This window comes from Myotis nattereri (genome assembly GCF_964212035.1).
Source record: "Myotis nattereri genome assembly, chromosome: 14".
NCBI classification, from domain to species: domain Eukaryota; kingdom Metazoa; phylum Chordata; class Mammalia; order Chiroptera; family Vespertilionidae; genus Myotis; species Myotis nattereri.
In genome coordinates, this window is record NC_138089.1 from 49,408,835 (window position 1) to 49,435,424 (window position 26,590).

The 26,590-nt window shown below is 46.0% G+C and overlaps 1 protein-coding gene across 1 annotated transcript in view; it reads left to right on the top strand.

The window, feature by feature from the left end:
- The window catches only part of TRIM71 (tripartite motif containing 71), a gene marked incomplete at both ends in the record, with an annotated part of 59,457 nt that overhangs the window by 1,659 nt on the left and 31,208 nt on the right, over positions 1–26,590 (top strand). The gene's annotated exons all lie outside the window — the stretch shown is intronic.

Sequence of the window (26,590 nt, forward strand, 5' to 3'; positions counted from 1 at the left end):
GTTGTTTTCCCGGCACTGGAGGAAACGTGTCCTGGTGCCTGAACCTGCCCTCATGCCCTTCGGTCGTCGGCCCAGGTTTGCGCCTAGAGACGCAGAATTGGGGGACTGTCCCCATTGCCCTCTCCCAGCTGGAAGTCCCTTGGGCCGCTCCAGCTTTGATTCCTACTGGAACCGGATTGCGGGGGGCTCGACTCCTCTTGGGGAAAAAAACACACACAAAAACGGACCTAGCTGCACGCGGCGAGAACCTGGGGGTTCGCAACGTCCGAGGGCTGCACTGCAGTCTTTGGGCTTCATTTCTCTGTTTTGGCTGTTAAATGAAAGCCTTATTGCATATTTTTCACATCGTGTGACACCGTCCACTCCCCCGAACCATTAGAGCAAAGGGCCGAAAGCGTTGAGCAGCAGGCTCTGTAAAGATGGTCGGTAACTTACGCTGTGTGTACTTGCTAAAGTCTTTGCCTTGGACCTGCGTAGAGCAGGAGACACAGCAAAGGCTTAAAAATCGCAGTGGGAGTTGCTGCCTGCGAGTTGGAGTGGGCGTGCTGGTACCGAGCTGGGCAGAGGCTTGCAAAGCGCAGCCTTTTCCTCTCCTAACCTGTTATTTGGGGAGGAAGGCGGAGCTATTTGCCTGATGTCCTTAAGCCGGCTTCTCCTAGTGGGAAAAAGTTGAAATTCTAATCTACTTGTTGTAGGTGCCTCCCTTTATTAAAGGTTTTCTTCTAGGTTTGAAGCTGGGGAACAGTTATTCTTGCCCTTTGTTTTTAAGCTTTGAAGGGACTCACCCTTAAAGTTTTCTACACATTCACGGGTGAATGTTTCCAGTATGTTCTTGCGTCACTTTCAGAAAAATGGTTGAACTAAATATCAGTCCGAATCTCAGGGATGGAAAGGTGTGGAGATTAGGGTGAACTGGGGATCCGGGGAAGTGTTCAGGGAAGAGGGGCAACTTGAATCCACCGTATTTTCCTCCTGGGATGCCTGTTGATTGGACCCTCCTTCCCAGCAGTTGATTTTAAATGTCAGGTTTTATTTATATTCCCAGTTAAAGAACCACATACGATTTATTTGGGCTAAAACAGTGGATGCTTAGTGTCCCCAGACTTGTAAAAGGTTTATGCACTTTTTAAGTTATAAAACCATTCAGATGGGATGGGAGAGTGTAAAATTCGAAGTGACACTCCCCCCACCCTGGAAGGTACCTGGATGCCCTGGAAATTCACTGTTTAACATGTGCCCTACACTAGGTTAAAATGGTTTGGCAGAAGTGTTAAGATATACTGCATTGTTAAACTAAAGGTCCTTTAAAAACATGAAACTTTCCAGTTTTGAGCAAAATCAACCTCCCACTTTTCCATTTTTCATTACCAAAAAATTGGACATTAATTTTTAGACCTTTTTTCCCCCCTGGATTTAGAATGCTAGGAAATTTGAGTTTAATGATGACAAACCAGTGCTGTGAATGGAGGAGTAAAGTGACACCATGTTCATATAAGGGGTCCCGCCCATGGCCTAAATTTTTCCTTTCCTTCTAAGGAAGTGATGGATAACAGTTTTAAAATATTGTTCCATTGAAAAGTCATGCTTGTTGACTGGCAGAGAGCATGGGGGCACTCTTGGAGGATGGCTGTCCTCTATTTGATGGTGATGGACTGAACACCCAAACCCCAGGTATTTGACTGTATGCACACTCTACCTTGATTTTTAAAATGTGCTGCTTTGCTGAGTTGCCTCCTGTGACAACAGGCTCCATTAAATAATTCAGGGTGCTCTTGCCTTATGGTGACTGATGCCACCTGACCTTGGGAAGGAGGGTTGACGCCTGGCTTTTGTCCTTTAATTTTAGGGAGGGTACCTCCGACAGTTGGCCCCTCACGGGTGTGGGAGGCTTTTCTCAAGCACCCCCCTCCCCCAGCGCAAGGGCTCTTCTGGATTGGCCAAGTGTTGTTTTGAGCGCTTGATTCAAAATAACTTTAAAATCTAACAGGGGAGGGAGTTGGGGTTTCCAACAAAATTGTAAGAATTGCTTGCTCCCAGGTATTTGGCTCAAAAAAAAAAAAAAAAAGAGTTTGGGTTTTCTCCTAGTTGTATGTCTGGATGGTCAGTCCAAAAGGCGGAAGGCCTGCAGGCCCTGCTGCCCCGCGGACATCCAGGCCTGGAACTGGGCCGAGTTCCCAAAGAGGCCCCCAGGGGAGCCTGGCTGTGGGCTGTGGGCCTGCGCCTCCGCCATCCTGGAGCCCCCAACCCACCTCAGCTCTGGTGACGCTGCTGGCCCTGTGGCCGCTCCTCACCCCGCGGGCACCCGAGAAAAAGGGTCTGCAAGGGTTCACACGTGTTTGGGGTGGGGGAGAAGAGTGGCAGGGAGTTAAGTGGGACTTGAGCACCTTGATCGCCCTGCTCCAGCCACTCCCCAGTTGCCCTTTAAAGCTGTGTTATTGGCACTTAGGATGCGAGCTCTTTGCTGACTTGGAGGCGGCACTGGAGCAAAAATCTAGGGGGACCAGGGTGTGTGTGTTGTGTGTTAAAGGGCCGGGTGTCAGGACTGTGTAAATGGTGGGAAACTGAATGTGGTCTAAATGTGTTCCGGTTTCCAGGAAGGCCCTGTCACTAGCGGGGTGTGTGTGTGTGTGTGTGTGTGTGGTGGGGGACTACGATGACAAGGCCGGTGTGACACGCTTGCATCTTAGCCAAGACAAGCATTGTAGCCCATCTCATCAAAGATGGCAATGTTGCTTCCAGTTAGGCAGGCCAAGTGTGGGGTTTTCCTGAGTCCCCTGGATGGAAAATGGGGTGCAGATGTTTACCCACTTAATATCCAGTCCCCTCCTTGGGTTAAAAAAGACACAACAACTTGGAAAGATACAAGTTTTAGAATTCCAATCAGATAAGACCCTGGATATTGAATGATTTAGACTTGAGGACTATCTTTCCCTGGGAAACCACTTCAAAAATCAGCCTCAAACCCCTTTGAGGAAGGCAGGTGTGCTGCCTAAAGTAATTGGATGTGGAATAAATTCTTGTTTTGTGTCTTATTTGGAATAAGTCACTGTGAAGTGCGGATTATACCAGTGTTGGCACCAATATACGTATTTTTAAAATTTCTTTATTGATTAAGTTATTACATATGTGTCCTTATCCCCACATTATCCCCTTATCCCCCCCACGCATGCCCTCAAATATACGTATTTTTTGATTGTGTATTCACAGTGCCTAAGCTTTTTCAGGCACGCATACCCAGTGTTGTCTTTAAATTATGTGTCGGCTGTGTAACTTACAAAACCTATACCAAGAGACTTTGTGTGAGAACAAGAGAAAAAGTCAATGTAAGTGCGAATTCTAGTATTTCTGCCCCACATTTTTGACCTGCTGTAGGAATTAGGTGGACATGTCTGCTTAATACATACATCTGACCCATTTGCCAGGAAACCAAACTTTTCATAACTTGGAAATAAATTGGAGGTTGCTGCTTTGAATTGCGTTCAGCAGGTTTGTAGGTAGAAGCCTGTGGAGTGAAGAAAATGCTCGGTGAAACTATATGGAAGAGAAATGTTATTGATTTCTTAATTTCTTATCCTTGAAGGCATTCTGTTTTTGGGCTTTTAAAAAGTCAACGTTTGAGCTGGGGAATGTGCCCCTGTAGTTCAATTAAGTGCATAGGGAATGATCTTATCAGAGTGGGCCTTGCTGAATTTGGCAAACCTTCGCTGGGGCGGCTGCCTTGCAGGCAGGTATAACCTGGAGCCATGAAGTGTGCCGGTAATAATACCTGAGAGAGTAGTACCTGAGAGAGATTGCCTTGGGGAACCTTTTGTGATTTTTCCCTCTCACAGAGTAAACTACATTGGTTTTCAGGTTGCATAGACTTCCTTTGGGTCTGCAGGATTTTTATTTCCAGTGCTAGGGATAATATTCTATATTTTGGAAACCATGAAGATAACTTTAGGAAGAAAACAGAACAGGCACTTTCTCCCAGACTTCAGTTCTTCATTTGCTATTACTATATGCTGTTTAGGACTTAGATGTGTTCAAGTTAAGTAGTTGTACGTGGAACAAAGAAGTCTGGAAAGTGTTTGCAGATTGAGTAAAATTTCCTTTTTCCACCAGAGTTCTTCCTCCCATTTTAGCTATAAATTTCAGGACACTGAAATCAGCATTAAAATGTATAGTTTCTTAAAGCACTACTTAAAACAACGGGAGCAACTTTCTCTTCCTGTGTAAAATTTTGGAGCGGAGCTGTTTCACTTTTTGTTGGACTTTTTTTTTTTTTTATTAGTTAAGGTATTACAAATGTGCCCTCATTCCCCCCCCACCCCCCCGCGCCCCCCGCCCCGCACACTCATGCTCCCATCCCCCTGTTGTCCATGTCCATTGGTTTGGCTTACATGCATGTATACAAGTCCTTCGGTTGATCTCTTCCCTTGTTTGAATTTTTAAAACTTGGCCTATATAGGGAGTTAGCTTTTGGGCGAAAGCTGTGAATTTAGGTGAAGTGGTTAAAATTTATCCTCTCCAAATTTTATTTCCTCTGGTGCTAACTTGAAAGTCACATGGTTTGCTTACTATCTTACCATTTCTCCATCCAGTTACTCACACAAGGCCAGATTTATTTTAGATGTATTATTCTTAGTGAATAAAGGACCACTTTGGTGTCATTCTTCATGACACTTTTAAGCAAAAGGTTGAGATGAATTCTACCATGCAGGCGGTTTTCAGAGTGTAGTGTTCCCTCTCCACTCGCCCATAGCCCACAACACTGACAAAGAGTTAAAGGCTTGGCTCACGAAAGGCTGTTTTTGCCATCTCTGTTATTTTGGAAGAGCAAGAGGAAGATGGATAAGGAATTACAGTTGCCTAAAGGGAGCAAGCAAGAAACCACCCATTGCAGTCCACTCGGTTCCCCCTTCTCTTGACCTTTCAAGCACTGTGACTTGCAAGAGGAAGCTTGATCCATCTTTCCTCTTAAGTTGATGCGACCTCATGCTTGTTCACTACTAAATTATTCTTCTCCCTTTGAGGTTTTGTCTCTACTTACAAGCGGAGTTGACTGAAAGCAGATTGACTGTTTTGACTGACAAGACTCTGACTTAACAGAAAAATTGGGAGGGGTGGGGGCTGAGCAGTTTACATTTGGAAGTATTTGATGTAAACCTTATTCCAGTGTAATTCCTTCCCGCTTCAGCTGCCATCTCCAGCTGCCCTCCTGTTTAGTGTGCTTGCAGTGGGCGTTGAAGGTAGGCTGAAATGAAATGGGGGAAGACGCCAGCTCCTCCTGGGTCTCATCTCCCACTCAAATCCTATTTTGGGAAATCCATACTTATTATTTTTTTGTTGTTAATCCTCACCCAAAGATATTTTCCCATCGAGTTTTAGAGAGAATTGAAGGGGGCAGGGGGAGAGAGAGAGAGAGAGAGAGAGAGAGAGAGAGAGAGAGAGAGAGAGAGAAAGAGAAAGAGAAAGAGAAACATCGAGGAGAGACACACCGACTGGTTGCCTCCTGCCGCTCCCTTACCAGGGCTGGGGATCAAGCCTGCAACCGAGATACGTGTCCTTGACCAGAATCGAACCCAGGACCCTCCAGTCCGAAGGCCAAGGCTCTGTCTACTGAGCCAAATCAGTTAGGGCATGAAATCCATATTTAATCTGAAGTTATTAAGTCTGTATTTTGTTTTATCCTCCTTAATGTAGAATTTTTAAAAAAACTAATCGCAGACCCTTACCTGAGCATCAGTTCCCACCAAGTGAGTTTTTAGTTAATCTGTATAATGCTCCCAGTTTAATAATCACTAGGTACCACACCCTAAGGAAGTGGTAATTTTTAGTGATAAAGTTACTGCTTTCAGCATACTGAAGTTGCCAATTTTTGGAAGGGGAGACTTGGTTAAGAATATGAGGATCATTTTCAATTGCGAATATTTACCTGGACAGGCTCCTGCAGAAGAGCACATGCTGTCCACATAAATGGAATTGGAATGAAGCAGTATACACAAAAGAGAATTAAGTGAGTCAAGGTTAGTAGGACTGAGGGCATCCCCGCATAGCTTGGCCACCCTGTGAATTGTGAGGCCCCTGAGTGGGCTTTGGAGCCTGAGCTGGTGAGGAACCCCTGGGAATGAGAGAGGAACCCCTGTGCCTTCCTAACATGTGTCAACAGCTGTATCCTTTCGTTGTTACTTTTGGAAAGCCTGGCCAGCCGTTTCCTTCTAGCCTTAACCATTTGCAGTTCCAAATGTTCTTCTTGAAATGTCAGTGGGCTTGGGGAATGTCTTTCATATTCTGATTAATTGGGGTAATTATAAAAATTCTATTATATAAAAAAAAACCCCCTGAACTTAGATTTTGTCGCTAAACATGGGTCGGATATGACTACTTCAGCACAGGTGTTGTAAAAATGAGAATTGGGTATAACTGGCATCAGCAGGCGTAATTCCGACGCGTCCGGACCAGGTCTGTAAATTTTGGAAGGCAATTGTAAACATTCATAATAGTTTTATTACTCAGCTACATGTTAGGGTCTGGAAGCAGACCCTACCCACCCTCCTTCTCCCCTTCTCTTTCCCTCAAAAGGGAGTGTTGTAGAGGAAAACTAATTTTCAGTGGTCGAAATTATGGCTGAGCTGTGCTGTTATCAGTTTACCATTATCTAAATCAGGCTGGGAACCTTTTTTCTGCCAAGGGCCATTTGGATATCTATACCACGAGGGCCATTCAAAATTATCAACTTACTGGTAAAAATTAGCCAGCTGTATTTGGTCAAACATTTAAATAACTCAGCCCTCATGCCTTGGCAGGGCCAGACCAAATAACTTCGTGGCCTTATACAGCCCACCGGGCGCCCCGCCTCCGATCTTAAATGAAAAGATAAGTAGTTCTTTCAGGTGGTACAAGGTGTACTGGAGAAAAATGCATGAACCTCCTTTCACTTTAGAAAAACTGGGAGTACTTTTGGTTTAGACCATTTGAGGGTTATAAGGCTCTGCAAACTGACGAGAAAAGTTGGGTGCAAGTGTATTTAGAGGCTGTGCCAGTGCCTTGAGCTTTTTTTTTTCTTTTTCAGACGGAAGGCCAGTTTATATTTTACATATGATGTGTTTGAGAACCATTAATCTTTGAAGCCATGATATTTTTTTCGCCTCCCAAAACTAACATATCAAGGAAACAGACCAACTTGCTGAAGGGAACACTCTGATTTCAGGGACTGAAATATTGTATAAGCTTTAATTTCACGGTATTATCAGGTGTGTGTGTGTGTGTGTGTGTGTGTGTGTGTGTGTGTGTGTTTGGGGGAGGCATCTGAAGAGGAAACACATTATTAAACATTATTACAGGAAAGGCTTAAATCACCACAGAAAAAAAAACTGCTACTCCACACACAAGCCAGGGATGGAGGTCAGACTCTTTTCACATTGCTCTTTACTCATGATATTTGTCAAGGTTACTAGTATGTTATTGAAACTAGTCCTTAAACATCGGCTATTTAATATTAGATTTATTGCTTGACGATTTTTTAGCTTCTTGTGTTTTATTTTCTTAATTTTTGATCTTTTCCAAGTTGTTAAGTAGGAAGTTAAATATCACCCATAATGGGCCATGACCTTGGGCCAAAAACGAGTGTGACGTCACTACTATGTGTCTCATTCCAAAGTTAACTTAATGTGTGAAGTGATTATCAGAACAATAATTTTGCAAGGGAAGAGGTCTGGAGTCTTAATTATCCTCTTGAAATTATAACTAAGTCTCAAAAGAGATCTCTGCAGGATCAGAGTGTGAAGAAGGATGCTTCTTCTACCAAGCAATTTATAATAGGCATGTTCTATTCTGGAGGCCACCTCCTGCCTCCCCCACCCCAAGACCCTGGCCTCAACACTTCAAAGCAAGCACTTTGGCATTAATGGGTATGGGCTCTTAGATCTGGCCTCTGCTGATGTTAGTGGATTTAAGGACTAGTTCCAGAAATATTTTGCCGGATTTTCAGTGGTGATTGATGCAAATTGGGTTTGACCTTCAGAAGATGCTCATATTGCTGCCATTTTATTCCTTTTGCCAGGAACAAAGGAGACTTCTTAGTTTTCAAGCCAAAAATGGAATGCCCTTAAAAATACTAGGTTTTGAAAGTTGGATCTTTCACATTATTTAGATGGAAAGGGGAAATTTGGGGGATGAGAAGGACACAGAAAATTGAAAAATGCTTGTAGCTTCTCAGTAGAAAAGAGAAGAGCATGAGCTTTAGACTAAAAAGACCTGGATTTAAGGCCTGTCGTTGTCCTGAAGGGGCTGTGTGACCTTGGACAAGTCATTTAACCTCTTGATCTCTGACCTTTTTAGATGGGAGCCCGAGGAATGGTTTCATAGTAGAGACCTATCCGTGGGGAGAGCTGTAATAATTTACATGAAGGTGCTTTGCAGGAGGTAGAATCCGAATTTTAATCATACAGCAGATGCACATAAATTGTGTAAATATCCTGGAAAAAGTTTCGGCTTCAACTTTTCCTGGTAAAATTTCTTTTTCATGAAATGAAATACGCTGCTTAGCTTGGTTAAATATTTCCTGGTGGATGGCCAAGCCTTATTTGATGTCACAAAATAATTTGGGCCGTTCCTCATTGCTGATAAGAAGACTCTCGATGCATTAAGATTTGTCATCAGATAGTCGAGTGTTAGCCGCCAAGAATTGTGCTCCCAGGTACAGATGTACGAGGGCAGCCTGCAACCTGTCCCCTACCTGGGCTTGTGGCCTGTCTGTGTGAGAAGACAACTGAAAGGGAGAGGTGAATGGAGAGTGGGGGGTTCTCACCTTCCGTGTGAGGCTGCTTTGTGTGTCTTTTACAAATGATCAGATGAAAGCAGTTCCCTAAAACTCAGGGAACAGAAGTTCTGAGGGGAAGATGAGTTTGGGCTGAAAGAAGAGGGGTTTCTTGGAGAATTGCGGAATTTAGGGCAAAGGTGTGTTGATAAGGCAGAGTGGTTTCCAGGAGCCTGGAGTGGAGGGTCCATCTCTGACCTTATTTTTCCTAATCCTTTCAACATCCCTCAGGAGGGTGTTAGGGTCACCTCCTCTTACCCCGCTCCTAGGGGGGTGGGAGGGATTACTGATAGGTAGAGGAAATAATTGGTGTGCCCGGCAGGAGCCAGAGCCACAGCCACATTTATTTCTTTAATAGGTAATTTAATGTAAAGAATTGTTGACTGTTACAAGAACACTCGAGTATCTGGGAAGTAGCAACTGTGGGAAGCAGCTGCCATCCCGGGGTTGGGGGATCAAAAGGGAAGAGGTTGGGGTTATTAATACTTAAAGAGGGTTCCTGTGGGCCTGGCCCCCTCGGGGCGGGGGTGGGGAGGCAGGACGAGAAAGCTGGTTCCTCCACTGAAATGACCTGAGTGCTGCTGGGGTAAAGAAGACTTGACAGGGTGTGACCCAGGAAGCAGCGGAGAAAAACCAAAATCTTTTCTCCCGTAGCATCCCCTGTTGGCTGCGTAACGGTGACCCCGCTGACCATGCAGAGGTGTGCTTTGCACAGTCTCCTTTCCCCCTCCCCCAGTCACAGAGGGAGGGGCCGGAGGAGGATAACTCGGGGAGCAGCGTGGCTGGGGACGATGGTATTCCATTTGGGCCACTGCGCCTCCTGCCAGTACGACCTGGCTTGATTCCATTGAAACTTTTCACGAAAATATGGGGGCGACCTCAGACGGATGAGAACCAGAATGGGTCCCAAGTTACTAGAAAAAACAGCACTGCCAACTGTTTCTATCAATGGCCAGGCTCTACTAACCCAGCCTGCGGCAGGCCTCTGCCACCCCTCTCCCGGCACCCAGCCCTCTCCCGGCACCCAGCCCTCTCCCGGCACCCAGCCCTCTCCCGGCACCCAGCCCTCTCCCGGCACCCAGCCCTCTCCCGGCACCCAGCCCTCCCCAGTGGAGCTGTGTGCTTACCAAGAGAGATTGCTGTTTCTGCGTGTTGTACTTGCTCACCTAGTTACACAGTTGCAGGAAAGATGAAATGAATGCAGGACATCGTAATTTCAATGAAAACAGGCCTTGAATTTCTATGGAAACCGATTTGGTTAAAGTAGGAGGTACTGGGAATACAGGAGCAGGCAAAATAGCCCCAACTCCCTTTTCTCATAACCGGTGTGGGGTTGAGGTCCCTGTCTTCCCTAATGGCTTGATTTGGTTCTGGCCCCGGAGTGGGGGCTGCTGCTGATCCACGGAGGGAACATCTATGGGACATGTATGCAGGGCTGCCCGTGGACGACCATGGGTATCCCCCCCAGCCAGCACTTTATGGCTATAATCTTGGGAGTGAGCTGGGGAGGCTGGGAACCGGCTGTAGGAAGCAGCTCCCCCTCCCTCTCCCCAGCCTTTAGGTGGCCAGCCGCCCTTCCCCCACCCCACCAAGCTTTGTCCTGCCTGCGGTTCAGAGGGAAGGCCCCGCTCCTGCTGGTTGGGCGTTTTTTTTCTAATTTGTTTTTGTTTATGGAGGTATAGTTTTCATATTGTAAAATTCACCTTTGTTAAGGGTACAGTTATGCACATTTTAACAAGAGTTCACAAGGCATAATTACGACAGTCAAAATGTGGAGGAATGGTTCCGTGTCCGTCCCCCCCCCCGCCCACCCCCCCCACCCCCCCCACCCCCCCCAGCCTCAGACAGCCACCTCTTACTACAATTTTGTCCTTTCTAGACTGTCATAGCGTGGACCCAAACGGTGCTCAGGTCTTTCTAGTTGGGGTGTGTTTTTTTGTTTTTTTTTCAGTTGCCATAATGCATTCAAGAGTCATCCCTGTTGGCGTATCAGTAGTTCCCCCTTTTTATTGGCGAGTAGCTTTCCATTGTGTGAATGTACCAAAGTTAACACATCCCCCAGTTGAGGGGCACTGGAGCTTCCTGTTGTTGTGTTGCTGTTGGTTTTTTTGGGCGACTGTGAATGTCTGTTTTAATGCCGGGAATGCGTGCGGTGCCTTGAGCAGTGGTGGTCAGTGACTCACGCTGGAGTCCCTGTTTTGACCCAACACAAACACTGTGTCACTTTGAGCCTCAGTTTCCTCATCCGTCTCGTTGGTAGGTAGCATTCTCATTAGTCAGCATTAGTCAGCCTAGGGCTGGCTTTTCCGTTTGAAAATCAAATGAAGTATTTCCTGATGAAAATTTGCCATGTGCCCCGTGTATAAATGTAAGTGAAGAAATTTAAAACGAAGGAATTGATGTGGGGGCCTGTGCTGCAGGCGGTGGGTGGAAGCACCTGCTAGTCCCACTCTTTTGTATTAATGATCTTCCAGAGAGATTGATTCCCCTTGGTTTGTTATATCTCCTTTGGTTGCGGTTGTTAGTTTTATCATCGCTTTCAGGGATTTAGAGGGATATTCGAAGAGGAAATTTTATTTCACCGATTTAATTAGATTTTTTAAAATATCACATGGGCTCTGGTTAGCTATGGACCAACCCAGTTATCTGGAGTTTTGAGGGAATCTTGGCAAAGATTAGTGTGGCTAGAGAAGGTTAGTTCAGGAAGAAAAGAGTTTTGTGTTAGGGCTTATTTATGGTGACAAATGGCAAACAGTTTATGAAGGGTAGCAAAAATCCTCTCCTTGGCAAGAGATAACATCATGGTTACTTCTGGACAACCTTTGTGACTTGCCACAATAGTTACCAGTTTTTTTAAAACCTTTTTCGTCCTTAAGTTTATTGTGCAGTAAACAGATGTGCCTCAGCGTCTAAAAACTGACATGATTGCCTGCTTCTCATCCCTAGCATCTTTCTTTACTGTTATTGGTAACTAAATTTGTGTTGATTGTTCATTATGCACAAACGTTAATAACATGCAAATACATGCAAAGAGAGGCACCTACCTATATTTGGGCATCTCAGACTGAAAGTTATGCCTCTAATGCAGAATAACTCCGAGAACAAACATTTCGCTTTTTCAAAAGGAGGGCCGGCGTTCACATTTGGTTTTCAGCATATTAGAGCGTTTTTTTCCTCTGTTGACTGTTTAGCATCTGCTGTACAACTGAGCGCAGAATTTGTCTGAATTTTATGACAGTCTGCCTAGTTCATCAGTGCCTATGTTTTCCAGCCCCATAAAGTCCCCCCCCCCCCAAGTTCCTTTTGTTTGCTTTCTAGGATGCAAAACCAATTTTCTACTTCTCCACCAAAAAAAAAAAAGAGGGGGTGGGTGGGCAGGATCAGGTAAATAAATGGGAATAAAATTAGAGAGCCATGTGTAAGATCAAATTATGCAGATGAGGAGGAGGTGGGCTAAAAACTAACTTGGAGGTAGGTCCTGGTCCTGCCTGCCAGGACCTGAAGTTCCTTGACTTTTTTGCAGGCAGCACTTACAAATGCTGTCACCACCGTGTGAGGGTTCTCACCCCTCTTGGTGCTAAAGGTAGACAGGTTTGCCCACAGGGAACAACAACAAAAAGGAACAAAATGAATGAGTGCTTAATAAAAACTATAGAAGGTTTGCAAACACGGACAGAGGTTAAAAGGGGCGGGGGGGGGGGACGGGGGGAGACGAGGTAACAGTTTTTGTTTTAAATTTGTGTTCTTTTAACAGCATTTAAGATTTCTTAAACTGACATTTTGTTTGACTTCACAGCCCCTTGTCATTTTGGGTTGAATTTTTTTCTGAATGTGGGTTGAGTGTTTTTCTGAGTATGTATGTGCCTGTGACTATATTTATTTGGCCTTTCGTTTCGTCCTCCACCATCCTCAGCTTGTAGTTGCTGGGAGAATGGCAAAAATGAGATTTTTCTCAGGGTTACCTTGTCTTACCAAGTAACCTGGACCAGTTAGCTCTAATCTTGCTATAATGATACAATACATAAATATATCTTTGGGTTTACCTTTAAAAAAAATTTGTTATGTATCCTCAGCCCTACTTCTCTCCAAATTATATGATCCTAAAAAAACCAAAACAAGCAAAACTAATTATATGATCTGGGTTTGTGTATTTTCTTTTAAACCTTAACAATCACACACACAAACACGTCATTTAAAAAGATCTTTCGGTGATCTCTTCTTTAAAAATTAGATTTATTGGGATGACACTGGTCTATAAGAAATAGAGTCTTAAAAACGTGGACGTTTCCCTGTACTGATTTGCTGGTCATTACTGCTCCCAACTTGGCGTTCATGCTGTGGAATTTATTTAGCTGTTCCCTCATTTGGATTTTCTCGACATTTGGCTACTGCCATCATCCTTCAGGGCTAATACTTGTCCCTGTTACTTCTAGAGGGAAGATCCCTCTCCACCCCCAGCCAGGGAATTGCTCGGAAGCTGGAGAGATGCATTTGAAATGTTAATTTTGCTCCTGAGAGCTTGCCTCCTACCAGCCACATTTCCTCCCACCCACCCATCCTTGCTGCCATCAATTTAAACGAGAAAAATGGCTCCAATGGCTCCGTCCTGTTGTTTTACTTTGCATTTCCGTGATTGTGGCTAGGTGGGCGTCCTTTCATATGTTTATTGGCCATTTGGGTTTCCTCCCTGGATTGCCTTGGTCCCTGGGCCTATCTCTCCTGGGTTTAAAAAATAAAAATTTGTAGGATAAATACAATACTAAGAACTAGCTGTCTGTTGCAAAGGATTTCTCTGAGTCTGTGGCTTGCCTCAATTTCGTGTAACTCAGTCAACATTCCGAATTTCAGTGTGGTCGGTGATCATCATTTTTAAAAAAATTATTTTACTTTTCCATCACTTTTTATACCCTCTATGCCCTCTACCACTTCTACCCATCCCCGCCCGCCCAGCCTCCTCCCAAAATCACCACACTCTTGTCCATGTCCATGAGTGTTCTCCCTCTCTCTCTCTCTCTCTCTCTCTCTCTCTCCCTCCCTCCCTCCCTCCCTCCCTCCCTCCCTCCTGATCATCATTTATTTTCTCTATATCTTAACTCTTTAATCCCATTTTAGAATCTATACTTGGTGTATCATATGAAGCTGTCTAATTTTATTTAGAGCAAATGGTCAACCTAATGCCCTAACTGCTAGTGAATGGTCTCATTTCCCCTTTTTCTCTGAACCTCACATTTCTGGGAAACAGTTCTGAATATAGCTGATGGCTGGGGGTGAGGAGTGGGTGTATTAAGGCCTTTACCCTGTGGGTGTCAACTGGCATACAGTTGAATGCATATTGTTTTATGGACATATAGCAGTGATCTCTGGAAAAATAACACCCAAAACTCGATAACTTGGTAGCTGTTAAGGAAGTAGATTCTCTGCAGATGCCCAGTTATTCACAACAGATCAGCAGCGATGCTTACATTGATTGGTCTAGGGCAGGGGTGGGCAAACTTTTTGACTCGAGGGCCACAATGGGTTCTTAAACTGGACCGGAGGGCCGGAACAAAAGCATGGATGGAGTGTTTGTGTGAACTAATATAAATTCAAAGTAAACATCATTACATAAAAGGGTATGGTCTTTTTTAGTTTTATTCATTTCAACCGGGCCGAATCCAGCCCGCGGGCCGGAGTTTGCCGTAAGTTTGACCCACGGCTGGTCTAGGGCTAGGCCTGTTACACACCAGCCCATCCTTCAGCGTGTTGCACTGTTGCCTGCTGTATACCAATTACTGGGCAGGACCATACAGACCTGCTCTCCTATATATATAGCTGCCTTTATTCCCCTCAATTTTTATCTTCATTGGATTTTTAAATTTCAAGAGAAATGTAGTCCTTGTACCACAGTCAAATGCTAAGTAGCTAAAAAAATATGTAACTTGCTAAAAGTTCATTCCCTGGATGTAACTACTGTCAATAGTTTGGACTGTATCATCGGTCATATTTCCCATGCCACATTAGTTTTATGACTATCATTTAATCATGAACACACTGGTGATGATAAAGTTTTGAAATACATTTGTATACTGCAGCTGTAGTTCTTCATTTTGCTTTGTTACTTAAAGAACGAATCTGGCACATCCTTTTGTTGCTCTTTTAGGATGTAAAGCCAATTTTCCTCTTCAAAAAAGGGGGGGGGGGTACAGATAAATACATGGGATTAAATTAGAAAGCCACGTATAAGATCAAATTATACAGATGAGGAGAATTTGATATCTAACTCTTGCTGTAAATGAATCTGGCACATCCTTGCATGGCAAACATACACATCATCTGTGTTGAGGTTTAGTTTAGGCACACTCAGACACTCATTGTAAGTGCAGATTTTGTTGAGTTCTGCCAAATTTACACACAGAAGCGCGCGCGCCATTGCCACCATAAATAAGACGACATTTCTAGCATCCCCGAAGGTTCCTTTGCTGTAGTTCCTTGTAGTGCTGATCTGGAGAATTTGGCCTACCACGCCGGCCTTGGATTTTGAGAGGATATGCGGAAACTACGGGGCTTTGGATGGGAATGAGTTTTTAATGATGGGACGTTGCCATGTCTGGTGTCTTGGGTTTTTGCGGCTGCAAGGATAGCTATAAAACCCCCTAAAATCTTTATCTCTGAGACATTTCAGCCTCTGTTATGAAGGCCCCCCTCTCTCTTTTAAACATTTGCTGTCCCAGGGCCACAATGCAAATGGCCAGGGCACATTGTTTTCTAGTGAGCAGATGCCTGCTGGGAGGCAAATTCCTCAAGGATTGCTTGGAAAATGTGGAAGAGAATTCCGTTCAATCAACACACTTCCCATTGAGCATCTGCCGTAGGCCTGGCTCTCTCCCGGCTCTCTCCCGGCTCTCTCCCGGCTCTCTCCCGGCTCTCTCCCGGCTCTCTCCCGGGTGTTTGGGGACACAAAGGAGTAGCACAGAGGTTGCCCCTGCGGACCCTTACATCGCGATAAAGGGAAATAGAATTACGGGCCCTGGGCACTGTGCTGAATGAAGTACACGTAAAAGTATTAAGTTAGTTTTGATTCCGTATTATATGCTTAAAGGAAAAGAAATTCAAGGTCTCAAAAAGTTTATGCAGTATTGAAGTTCTAGTGACAGAGCGCCCGCTTCCTGTGTTCTTCCAGGGGCGTGAGTCTAGGGGAGCTAAAGCCGTCTTGTCCTGGGGCCTGCTTGGAGTCTAGGCCCCTTGTGGGGAACACTTCTGAGAAAATGCGTAGCTTCCCTGGCCTGCCGGGCCCGTTGGAGTTGACAGCTTGGTGGCCTCCATTCCGAAGACTCTTCTTTCAGAGACATTTTGGTTTTAAGTTTCTTAGAAAATGTAAATTTATGGGGGAAATGCCACTTTGGGGTGGGGGGAGTTCCTGGCCTCGGACCAACGATTGTGTATGTCATTCAGAACTGCCTATCGCTGGTTGACATGTGACCCACCTCCCTCCCCCAGGCCTGAGAACTTTACCCCAGGTTTTAGGCAGTTTCCTGTGGGCAAAATGGTTGAGACCTCAGGTTAGAACTCAAGGTTGATTATTGAGCTTTGCTGTGGGGGTGGGTCAGTGCCCCGCACTCTCAGGATTCAGAGTTGGTTTCTCCACTTTTCCCCCGCGTCACCTCTTTTCGTGTTCTCTGGCCCCCAGTGAGAACAGGGCCTGTTGAACGAAATAGCGGGTTGCTGAGCTGGAACGGAGTAAGGGTTGGACGTGGTGAGAACCAGTTGCGAAGCGTTTTGGGGGTGGGGGGGCGTGTATGGGGGGGGAAGAGAGGATCTCTAGTGGTGCTTCAGGAAGAAAGACCGGGAGCCTCTGAGGAGCCTGAAAAACTGGGAAGCACTTTGCTAAGGGCCTCATTGGCAGATTAGAACTTTATCTGCAAAGCAAATGTTCAACCAGTGTTTACGGAGTTAACTCAGGCTCCAGGGAGCTGTTGGGCCCCATCGAAAACCTTTGGTTGGGGACGGTGAAGGGTGCTTTTCACCCTGGGAGTCACCTCATCACCCTGGGAAGCGCCTCGGCCCCAAAAGCAAAAGACAGCCTTGAGTTGTCGTTGAGTCAGCCTGTCCCCAAACTTCTCCACTGAGGCCTTTGAAAGCCCAAGTCTCCAGCAAAAGGGACCTTTGATTGGAACCTCCCTGAAATAATCTATGCTCATGTAGAAGCTGCAGCTGAAAAGAAAAACAAGCCAACAAAACCCACCTTCTGTGTTTGGAAAGACAGTAAAATGTTTGCACTGGTTTTACAGTAAGAGCCAGTACGTAGCATGAATACAAAGAAGACCCTCAAGATAAAGTTAATGATTACATTCAGAGGTTTGGCTTGTGTCCTGTAGAGATTTCTCTCTCTCTCGAACTTTACTCCATTGCAGTTAGGGACTCAGCCCCCAAATTGCACACCACGTTTATAAGGTCCGGTTTTCCTATCTGTGCTGGAGATGTGCTTTGGCCTCCTCATTCCTCTGACTTGGAGGGAATGGGCTTCCTAGGGCTCCGGTGTGTGTGGGTGGGGGTGGGGTGTGGGTGGGGGCACTTTTTTCTGCCCAGTTTTGTTTGGATACCACCCCACCCCCCAGGCTTGGGGCAGCAGGAATTCCTCCCCGGGCTCTTTGTTCCTCCTGAAGGGCGGGAATGGCCGCCTCCTGGAATGTTGATCGCCCAGGCTGGAGTGGCGAGCACCCTGGAAGCCTCCTGTCTCCTGTTCCTGGGGAGTTCTCAGGGCTCAGATGGGAGCTGGGATGGGGGTCGGCCCTGACCATGAATGGTGGCTTCCCATCTCAGTCACCCCCGGGCTGGATGGAGTAAGAGCGAGACTTTGTTTTAACCACAATCAAACTAACCTCCCCCATTACAAATGGTTATTACTAAGATGCTTGGTGCTATTCCTATTCATTGGCTTAATATGCTTATTAAAGTTCGGGATTTGTGGGGTCTCACCTAACTGGGACCCCGAGGATTCACCGGGAAGTCTGCGACCAGCATTGCCAGCTTTAGTCCTCCCCCTCCGTCTCCCCAAGTTCATAAACAGGAAATAATTTTTAAAGTATGATTATGCCCCATGAGTATTTGGTGCAGACTTATACTACTAAAAATTGTCTGAAATTTTAATTGGGAAATGTGTTTTTGTTTTTGTTTTTTTTTAATGGTAATTCTAGTCTGACAGTTCTTTAAAAGCTATTGAGACTGACATTCCCCCCATCCTTGCCCATGACTCTGCATTTGGGCCCTACAGACCTTTGTAGGATTCCTTGTAGGTGACAGCGCTTTGTCACAGGACACTATACCTGGAATAGGACCCCTCTGGCTCTCTCCAACCCTAACCCCCTTTCACCAGGTTCTGGTAAAGAAAGGGAGGGTGTCCTGGCTAACAGTGGGATGGGGGGGGATGGATGCTCACCTTGGAAACCGAATGCCAGCCAGGAAAGCAGCAAGCTCCCCAATTCCAGGTCCATTGCTGCCAAACAATCTGTGGAGTCTTAGTGCCCCCGTAGGCCAGTGTGTTTATGGGGGTGGTGTGCCTCATTAGGACACATTCCACTGCCCCATCCTAGTCTTATTTCCAGGGTTTCTGGAGGAGGGCTTTTAGGATGCACACTTCATTTGGTTCTGGGCACAAGAAACATCGTTCCTGGAGGGGTTCAGCAGGGCTTTCCACAGCCCAGAGAGCAGGTTATATCTGTGTTGTGTTCCTAGCTGCCCAAAAGTGGTATTTACTACTATGTAGGATTTGCAGCCAGGGAAAAGTAGGGGCTCTCTAAGCGGTGGTTTGATAATGACATAATTGTAAAGTGTTGCTCATTTTGCTGTGACTGCCAGGAAGCTCGGGGCCAAACTCATGGTCCCAGTCTGGGAAGGCTCATTGACATGTTTTTCCTTTCCCTGACTCATGCTTGTTTCTGCGTGTGATTTGGCATTCTTTGTAAGTTGTTCATCGTTGATTTGATTTGGGTAAAGAAAGTTGCTGAAATCAATTTCAATATAAAAAAAACCGGAGCGAAAGATGAGGGGGGGTTGCAAACTGCCCAGAATAGTGACAGTTTTCCATCCAATCAATCTGGCGGATGAGTATGTGGAAGAATCAAGCCATTGTGCCAGCACAGTACTTGTCAAACAAACACGTAATTCTCATGCGCGCTCTGTCCCTCCCTGGACAGAGTCCAGACCTGTGCCGAGGGGCAGCGAGCAGGCTTTGCTAGAATGTGCCTTGCAGAGCTGCTGGGGCAGCAGGACTACAAAGCCCCATCTGTAAAAATCAAAGCCATTTGAGAAACCCCAGGGTTAGTCCTGTCCCCTGGTAGAGGTGTGGGATCTTCTGACCCGACTCCCCACCCCCTCCGGGGAACCCTCTCTTCTGCAATTTGGTAGAGCTTGAAACCCCTTCTTGAGGGGTGGGAGGAAGTGGTTAATCCCCACTTCCTTCCCTGGGAGTTTTATGGGCCTCTGGGAGCCTGCCTCACTCTGGCCTTAATGGTCATAAATGACCCTCTCCCAGGGCAGGGGCTAGGCCCCCTATGAATGAATCTTTGCCCAGACTCTGGGCAGTTAGGTGCTTAACAGATGCTTTTCTTTGGTGATGCTCTCTCAGTCTTCTGTACTTGAGAGGTGGGGTGGGATGCTTTGTGGGATTACCTGGTCTGGTGCCATACCTGATTCCCTCCAGCCTGGCTTGGGTTTGGAGACGCTCACTGGGCAAGGTTGGACGGAATTTGTATGGCAGGGGAATCCAGAAAGGGCAGGACCCCACCCTCCTAGGAAACCCTCTGCTTTCTGTCCCCCCAGATGTGGGCTGTGGGATACCGAGGGGAGAAATAGGAAGGGAACCTTAAAATGGCTTGAGTGATGATTGCACTTCAGAGGAAACTCTCTGCCTACCCAGTATCCTTTGTTTCACTCGGAGTTTTAAGCTTAATTTTTTTTAAAAGATATTTTCATTTATTTCAGAGAGGAAAGGAGTGGAGGAGAGATAGAAACATCAACGATGAGAGGGAATCATTGATTAGCTGCCTCCTGCACCAGTTGAACCGAGCTCACAACCCTTGACCGGAACCGAACCCGGGATTCTTCAGTCCGCAGGCCAACGCTCTATCCATTGAGCCAAACCGGCCAGGGCTAAGCTTAATTTTTTTTTTAATATATTTTATTAATTTTTTACAGAGAGGAAGGGAGAGAGATAGAGAGTTAGAAACATTGATGAGAGAGAAACATTGATCAGTCGCCTCCTGCACATCTCCCACTGGGGATGTGCCCACAACCAAGGTACATGCCCTTGACCGGAATCGAACCTGGGACCCTTCAGTCCGCAGGCCGACGCTCTATCCACTGAGCCAAACCGGTTCCGGCGCTTAATTTTTTTTTTTTTTTAATGAAAAAGCATTTCTGGTTTCCCAGCTCTTGGGGCAGGCTTTACAGAGTGGCCTTTCCCAAGGGGTACAGGGATCTGTCTCAGTGGAATGGATGGATGGATGGGATGGATGGATGGCCCTGGTGAGCGCAAAGCTCTGGGAAGGAAATCTCGGGGCAGGCATCACCTCTGCTAGCAGCTCCCTCCTTTCCCTAATCCCCCTGCCTCCCCTTCTGCAGGGTTTTAATTAACTGTGTTTAATCTTCCCCGGGAAGCGGGCTGCCCTGCTGGGTTTTCTGTTCCAGCCCAGCCAAGGACAAGTAACATTCTGGGAAGGCACATTAGAACCTCCCTGAAACTCTTGTCTCTGCTTTCTGGGAAGGTGGGAGGGTGCCGGGGCGACCCAGAAAACAAGGGTTAATCTGGGCCCTGCCCTTGAAACACCCTGGCCCTCCTTTGTGGAGGAGCTGCTTAAATCCTCCTGGATTGAATGTTATGCAAATAACTCCAGAGAATGCATTTTTAAAAAGGCGCCTGGAGGTGAAATAAAACAAAAACAAGTGCCCTAAACTATTAGCAGAAGTATTTTATGCCAGAAGTATTTTTAGTGACGCGCGACCCCCCCCCCCCAGAGCTTACTGTTGTTTTCTTGTTCCATTATTAAATCAGCCTTTTCCCATTTTAATAATGATGGAGGAGTTGATAACCCTTGGGACTCTCTACCCCACTGAGATTCAGATTCTTTGAAACCCGGGTGAGGCCCAAATTTGCATTTTTAACAAGCACCTAATGTGGCCTCCGAGAAATAGATTTAAATTTAAATGGTACCCCGGAGAGGGGATTTAAGGTCACTGTGCAGAGTCCCAAGCAGTTTTATTTTTTACGTTGGCATTTAACCCCCCCCACCCCCCCACCCCCGTGGTCAATCATTAATGATCTCTGTTTCATTTACCCTATCTGAGTGAATGCATCTGAGTTGTTACACTTGTTTATCATCAGATGACCTGATTTAAGCAGCCCTTGATCATAATACAGGACTTAACATTATTTGGTGTTTCTCCATCTTTAAGCCAAAACTTGGTAGACTTGTAGACACCCCTTCCTCTGAGCCACCTTTGAAAAGAGGGTCCAAGAGAGAGGGACATTATGTTTCTAAGATCCTACTTACTACTGCACAGTCCCAGGGTTCTCCAACCTTAATGACACAGGGATGAAAATCCAAGTTAGATACGTAAATGAAGGCAAGGCGTTTTATTTGGCCTGCTCTGGAGTGAAACTCCCTGCAGTCATTGCATGCAGAACTCTGCTCCACACACATAAAAGCAGCTGGAACTAGGTTAGCTGCTCTGGGACTGGACACTGGTGCCAACTTCTCTGTCCACACAGTTGCCTATGTCTGGGTCTTTAGCTGCTGGTCTCGCTGCCAGTTGGCGTCACCTGTTAGCTGTAGGGCAGCCACCTGGAGGCCTTCCAGTTACCTGTCTGTAAGGCATGAAGCCCTCCTGGCCCCTGGGAAGTTTTGGGGAGGACCTGGGGGCAGCTCCTTAGGAGGGAGGAAAGGTAGGCATCCCTCTGATTGGGGGGGTGGGGGAGAGAATGATTGTAGACCCTCAAAAACAAACAACAAAATCCCCAGACCTTACTCGCCCACCTGGATAGTGTAGAATTCATTTTGGTTAAGAAACAATCCTTTTAGAGCTACGCTGTTTTATTCTACCCTGGAGAATTGTGTACTAGCCATGGCCAGTGTGGCTCAGTTGGTTGGAGCGTTGTCCTACACAGCCAAGAGGTCCCAGGTTCAATTCCCCAGATGGGACACCTTCTGGGAGGCAACCGGTCAAGGTTTCACTCTCACATCGATGTTTCTCTCCCACTCCCTCCCTCTCTCTCTAAAATTAATAAAAACACATCCTCTGGTGGGATTTAAAAAATGTATTAAAAAAAACAAAACAAAACACTGTGCACTATATCCCAGTATTATTTTTATCATCCCCATGTTTCCTTGAAAGCGTAGAAGTGGGTAATTATGCTTCTTTTTTCTTCCCTGTAAGTCCTCTGATGTCATTTCATTTAAACTCCGGTGGCAAAGGCCACCTTGAATTAATCTACCTCCTCTTCTCCCCAGCAGCCTTTGACAAATGAAAGGGGAATGTTCAGATGGGACTCATCTTCCCCAGGTATCCCTTTCACTTGAAGATTGTATTAAAACAGCTGCTACTGTGCTATGGAGGAGGAGTACAATAATTTTAAGCCAGGGCTGCCATTCGCTGTCCAGGGTGACACGTGGGAGATAATGGGCTCATACTCTGCTCCTGATGCAGCACTAACCCACAAAAACCCCACAAAGATGTAGGAATCCCTAGGAGCCCTGGCCAACTGCTCTCATCATGGTGTTCCAGGATGTCCCCAAGCCTTCACCTGCCTGAGCAGCTCCTGCTACCCCCACAGGCAGCAGCCTCCCTCTTTCCCTCCCTCCCTCTTTTCTTTCCCCCCTGCATCCTCTTTTCAGTCCTGCCTGTACCGTAAAGCAGGTAGCACTCATGTAAATCAATTTGTGTGCCTTTTGCACACTCCAGCAGCTCTGTAGGGAGTTAGTCGTTCAGGGTTACTTACTCACAGATACAAACTTTGCATAAAAGCTGTGGGCACTAGATAACTGAGCATAGTAAGAGATTATAAGCCAGTTGTGCCGATTGTGGGTTAATAATGTTAACTGGTCCAGCCCTGTGAGAGAATCAAGTGCCTTGGGCGGGTCTTTCATGAGGTTTTAGTGTTAAATTGCATATTCAGTCATGTGACCGGGGCAGTACTTCAGTTTCCACCATCTGTAACATGGTGACCCGCCCTATGGTTCCTTAGGTTGTGCTTTTTAAACATGACGATTTAGGGGGCATTCAGCTCACTACCTAACTTACTGCATCAATGGCAAGCATACGCGGTGTATCTCCGGGCTTAGCATTGTGCCGTGTTGTGTTGAATGCAGCCCCTTCCTCCTGTGACAAATAAATGTGCTGACGGCCGAAGAGGTCTGCCCCCTCCCACTCTGGCCTCTGCGGCTTGGCTCCGGTTGCTCTTCATGGGGCTCCGTTCATTTTAATTCTGAGAGCACACATTGTAGAAGTACAGCTGACTCTCAGACAACCCTGAGGTTAGGGGCACTGACCGCCCCCATGCAGTCAAACCCACGCATAACTTTTGACTCCCTCAGAGCTAATAATCTGTTGACCAGGAAGCCTGACCCAGTAACATAAAACAGGTGATCAACACACAAATTTTTGTATATTCTATGTATTACATACTGTATTCTTACCGTAAAGCAGGAGGAGAGAGTGTTACTGAGAAAATCCGTAAGAGAAAATACACTTAACAGTGCTATAAATATTTGTTGAAAAGGTCCACGTATAGGTAGGTGGACCTGCCCAGTTTAAACCCGTGTGGTTCAAGGGTCAGCTGTCATGTGTCCGGGTGTACTTTCTACCAGAGTGTCAAAGAGCACAGCACCACTCCCTGCTACGTGACCTTGTGCAAGTTAAAGTTAGTTCATCTCTCTTTGCCTTGGTTTCCTTATTTGTTAAAAAGGGATAATGATAGGCGCATTCTACACAAAGCTGAGCTGTGCGTTCTGGCAGGCCTACACCCCAGGGTAGGGTGCATCGCTCCCTGCCTTCTTGGTTCTGCAGGGCATAGGAATCCTGACAAGGGCGTTCCACAAGGATCTGGCCCATAAACTCTTATCATTGTCTTTCCAGAAGTCAGCTGGTCTTCTATCCCTGATTCCCTGGAGGGATGGGGGCCTGAGTCATCTGGTCATGGGGTTGTTGGAAGGGCCCCTCCAAAGAAACAAGGAGATTGTTTTTGCTAATGGTTTGCTGCCTCGTCATCACATTTCTGAAGATGGCTCCTTTTGGGAAACTAGGCTCAAAAATATATATTACTTCATTCATGAGCAGGCGTCCGAGGTTAGTTGCCAGACAAATTTTAAATGCCCCTGTCTTCTTCATTTTTGCCGCCCTTACCCTTGGCCCCTAGTCCTGGCTGTGTGAACCTGGGGCAGTAGCCAAGTTGAGGTGGACCCAGTGGAGATGTAGCTGGGACTCAAGTTTGCAAGAAAACCCAGAAAGCCAGGCAAGCCTTCTGTGGCTCCATCACCCAGCAGTGGATGGGTCGCTGCCCAACATGGGATCCATAGCCCCAACCGCAATCAGTGAGCTCCCTGCAGCCATAGTGTCTGGGGGTGGGTAAGGGTTAAGATGCTACTCAAAAAGTTTTCAAGGACTCTCCTGTTTTATGAAATGGATCTTGGGGATTTTAACCCTGAGAGGTCAGGGGGGCCTTAAGTATAGAGCTAGATGGGCATGATAACTGCAATTTAAACGCCATGGGTTAGAAAATGGGCCTCCGTTTGGATGGACAAGGTCAGAAGGAACTGGATCTTGTGCGTGTGTGTGGGGCGGCGGGGGGGGGGGGGGGCGGGCAGCCATGAAACCTTGGTTAAACAGGCAGAGCCAAGTCCTCTTTACCCGCCTAAGATTATAAACCTGGCATTGTGATTCCCTCAACCCTCACTCCCTGCCGATTTGTAAACACCTGCATTTGAGGCCCACATTTTAATCCTTATTCCTATTTTAACCCATGCTGCCTGTTTTACCAGATAAACCTGCCTCTTTCCCCTTCACTTACTTTGGCTGGTGGAAGTGGCAGAGTTGGAGTGCATTGACTGTGGATTTTAACTTAAAAAAAGGGAGGGGGGGTGGACCAGAAAGGTGTGCACACACAAATTGAAGGTGGCTCCCCCTAGCTTATACGATTTTGTGGCTTAAAGCATTCTTGGGGGATGCCTTCAGTTACTTTTTTAAAGCAAGATAGTCATCTGGTACCATCCATTTTGAAAAGTGGAACAGAACAGGCCCCCCCCCCCCCCCAGCCTGGATGGTTTCCCAATTGAGCCCCTGTGGCTGAGACCCTTGGTGGTTGGTGAAGTCTTCAGTCTCTGTATCTGCTTCTTGGGGGATGAGGTAGGTAATGGGGCAGAAAGGTGTTGAGGCAGTTCTGAGCTTGTTTAAATGCCAGCCCTGTGGCAAATCTGGGATTTGTATTGGAGAACGTAGTGATTAGAGGGTGGAATTTGCATCAGTAATTAGGCGTACAAATTTTTTTTGCCTGTGGTTCCCTAGGAGGCATTGGGGAGGGAAGAAAAGCTAAGAGGAAAATTGTTTTCCAAAGGATTTTTTTGTAAGGCATTCGCCTTCCCCCTCCTCTTGTGTTTTGACCCGTTTATGTACTTTCAGAGTGTTGATGTCATAGCATTTCAAAGGGATATTGTATGCCTTAACTGGTAACTTCTTTTAAGTAGGCCTAAACTATCCCCATCTCTATTAATGATCAGCGGGTTCCCTCCGGTAATGGAAATTGTCATAGAGTGTCGGAGTCATCCAGATGACTGGAGTCATTCTCCCTCCTGTTTAGTTCTGGACCCCCTTTGGCAACAACCGGAATGTAATTGGCAAATAAAAATAACCGCTAAGGACAACGAGCTGGTGTAGATTAAAGATCTTTGGATTTCAAAAAATGTGTTTGAAGATGAAATCCTGAGAATGGGTTAGGGGAGAAAACCCTGCCATCCACACTATCTGTTGACCTATTAGTGGGGTTTTTTTGTAGGGAAGCCATTCCCTGCCCCATCCGCCTGCCTGTTTCTCTTGTGGGATTAATCATTTCCTTTTGACCTTGCGCTCTGCCCCTAACATGTTGCATTGATCAAATCCCGAAATCTCAAGTCATTTCTCCTCCCCCACCACCCAACCCCATCAAATTAGAAGTCCTTAGGTGCGAGTAGGGGAGAGGTTTTAATAGAAAAAGTATTTATCAAACTACACAAAATGAATGTTTAAAACAATCCTCTCTACCTTTCTGTGTGTGTGTGTGTGTGTGTGTGTGTGTGTGTGTGTTTTAAGCACTTTTGTTAATGGGCCATTATAAAAGCTTCCTTTCCCAAAACGTGACTGGAAATGTCACTAGTTCAACTCCTATATTTTAAAACCTTCTTGATCATGTTTCTTGGGGGGAATGGGGAAAGTTTGTTTATTTTTGATAAATGTTAGATTTCTGTTCCCTCCCCACCCTCACTCAGACTTTTAAAAAAATCCTAAATGGATCCTGAAATTTAAATTTCTGCTTAGAATTACCTGGAGGATTACAATTGGTAATAAGATGACTCCAATTAGTAATAATGCTGAATACAATTAGCAGAAAGAGCTGAATCAACAATAAGCAAATGCAGACTCCACTTTGATTGTATGCCTTCCTCCTTCAGGGAATTCACTCAACTCAAACACAAAGTTTTTCAAAGTCTCTTGGTGTTAAAATCTTCACCTTTTATTCCAATCAGTGCTGATACTGGAGGTGGCACCTTTGAGAGGGATGGGGAAATT